Below are 2,779 nucleotides of genomic sequence, written 5' to 3'. Positions count from 1 at the left end.
TTCATCTCATGGTTCATTTTTCTGTCCAATGACTGGTGGGCTCGTCTCGTGTCCGTATTGGCTGGGTAAGCGACGCCCGATGAGAGAGAATTTGTCCCATCCGCGCGCCGCGCCCGCACCCAACGCAAACCAATCCCCTCGTCCCGCACGCCGTGCACACTCCGGTCCCCTCATCCCGCACGAACCCTAGGAGAGAGAGATAGGAAGATGCAAGGGAGAGAAAGGGGAGAGGAGAGGGAGGTCCGACAGCGGACGGGAGAGGGTGACCGGCCGGCGTCGGCCTGCGCCCCTCCTGGCGCACAACCCTAGCCGAGAGACAAAATGAGGGGGAGAGAGAGAAGGAAGGAGAGGAGGGAGAAATAGAGAGGAAAGAGGAAAGGGAGGTGCGGCGGCTGACAGGAGAGAGGGTCATCGGCCGGCGCCGGAGAGGACGGGCCCAACCTGGACGCGACTTGGAGGTTGGCGGCTGCTCGATCCACTCCTGGATCGGGAGCTGCGACGAGGCTGGGGCTCGGGCACGTTGTACGGGGTGGTCTCGCCGGCGATGACAGGGCTGATCGGCCGGAGTTGGATCGAGATCCCGGCTGGCACGGCTCAGCTCCAACTCCCTCTTCCACCTCTCCGCTCCCCGACACTCAAATCTGGTAAATCTCCTCTTAGTTCATTGTGCTCTTGGACGATTACCGGATTAGTTATCAATACTAATCCTGGTGCTACCTTGGAACTGTATGGTTGGCTGATTTATCTTGTTTGACCGCTGTTCCAGGCTCTTCTGCACACATCAGTAGCTATGGAAAGAAAGCTTGTAGTGGAGTGGGTTCCTTTGTATGATCTTGGAAGATGGTCTGTGTTGTTGACTATGGACTTCAGACCGTTTCTATTTTCCTCCGTGAACCTACCACTGATGCTTTGGAGGTGCTTGCTTTGTGTAGATGACCTTTGAAGCCCATTAGAAAGCATGGCAATGGCTTAAGGTTAGCGCATTTCGAGAAGCCAACAGATCGCCGCCTACTTCCTTAGGCTGACAATCACCTGCGGGATAAAGTGCGATGTTTTGCCTGAGGTGAGAACAAAGGTCGTTTCAGATCCACCTGAACCACCCAAAGTTTTTGTTAATAAATTTCTTCAAATGAGCAGTCCATCCTATTAATTACAATCCTTTTAGTTCATTTGAGTAGTAGCTGACTTAGTTGTTTATGTGCTTATTAACAAATGATTACACTTTTATTTTGCTTGGCAGGGACAAGATCTTGCTATTAATCAACTTTCTAGAATAATTTTTCCTGATCTGAATTATGAAATTTGCTTTGTTAACATCATCATATATTGTCACCTAAAAGGTGTAGGCTGAGATGATCGTTTTATTTGCAGACAGGATCAAGGACTAGGCAACGTGGTCGTCGCGCACGAACCAGTGTAGCCCATTGGCACTGGTAAAGTTGTATCGGCGGCTCAGGCACATGAAGTAAGTTCCTCCGTTTAGGTGTATTGGTGTTTCTGAACTAGGAGGCACAATTCATCTCGTGACCGCTAGCCGTTGTCTTCCCTTCTCCTAAAATTTGTGACCAAGCGATTAAACCTGAAATTGAAGCACGGTCTTTCTCAAGATTTACCATGGTGTAATTTTATGCTACAGTCAAGCCTTGGATAGAAAATAAACATGTTATGAAGATGATATATCCGTTTTAGAAATACATATTGAAGGACTATAGCAGCTTTTCTTTTTATGAAATTTCGTTTTGTTGTTTTTCCATCTAAATCCAGTTGCCACCATGGTAATTTCTTTTCAGTCCCAACTCCCCTCCTGTCCCCCGCACTTGCTTGCTACGGGTTCTTGTTGTGTGTGTGCTTGTTGGATTAGTGACATGTGTGTTTAGGCACGCATTGTCTTTGCCTGCTAGGGTGTTGGCGCTGCTACTTGGCCGGTTACAGGGAGTAGGAAGCTGATAGGGTGGTATTTCTCCCTGGTTAGCCAAGGAGTTCGCACATCTCTCGGTTCTCTGAGCATGTCACCATGAACAAGCAGAGTGGGAGGACGCTCTTCTACTGGTTCTTGGATGCTCATGCACAGCCTCTCCTTCTCAAGCTCAATTGGGATTTCTTACTTACCTCATTCTCTTGTTTATAATTTTTTTACTTAGTCACTTATTTCTGGAAAGATTTTGTAGTTATTATCTTGAGCTGCTTGTAGTTCAATAATGTTTCAGTTGCTACTTGGGGTGCATACCTGAAGGATAATAAACATTATTTTTGTTCTGTGTACATGCAGGACCAGGTTGCTCATCAGTTGGATGTGGAGTTGCGTCTGAGCTAGGACTCTCCCATGATCACTACATAGAAAAAGATACATCCAGTTTGGTTTCTAATGTCTGTTTTTGCCTAAGCAAAAAAGGTAACAAGCTTATATTGTCGTATGGTTCTCAGTTTGTCTTTTCAAACTATTAGATTGCCCGGAACATCTAGGAACGACCTTTTTGTGTCCCCAATATTATCCTATTTTGTGAATAATCTTATATTGTTGATGCTGCATACAATCAAAGTATGTTCTTATAATCATACTTATGGCTAGCCAAATTTTATGGGTCCAACCTTATACTCATTAGATACAACCTTTGTATCTGCTTTTGCAAGTTGTCGCTTGCCAGGTGCGACCTGGTGAGTGGTGGCGGCTTGATCCACTCTTGGATCCTTCTTACACTTCCCTGCCGGCTAGGTCAGCTACGACCTGGTGGGTGGTGGCGGCTCGATCCACTCTTGGATCCTTCTTACACTTCCCTGC

At 47.0% G+C, this 2,779-nt stretch overlaps 1 long non-coding RNA gene across 1 annotated transcript; it reads left to right on the top strand.

The window, feature by feature from the left end:
• The first annotated feature begins 308 nt into the window (after positions 1 to 308).
• On the top strand, positions 309 to 2,428 carry LOC119347283. Its single transcript, XR_005168240.1, has 5 exons — positions 309 to 644; positions 767 to 843; positions 933 to 1,063; positions 1,372 to 1,465; positions 2,270 to 2,428. It is a non-coding gene; the product is annotated as an uncharacterized LOC119347283 (long non-coding RNA).
• Positions 2,429 to 2,779: the final 351 nt, after the last annotated feature.

The sequence above is a fragment of the Triticum dicoccoides genome, unplaced genomic scaffold (assembly GCF_002162155.2).
Source record: "Triticum dicoccoides isolate Atlit2015 ecotype Zavitan unplaced genomic scaffold, WEW_v2.0 scaffold62663, whole genome shotgun sequence".
Taxonomy (NCBI): Eukaryota; Viridiplantae; Streptophyta; class Magnoliopsida; order Poales; family Poaceae; genus Triticum; species Triticum dicoccoides.
This window is presented reverse-complemented; position numbering and strand designations above follow the sequence as displayed.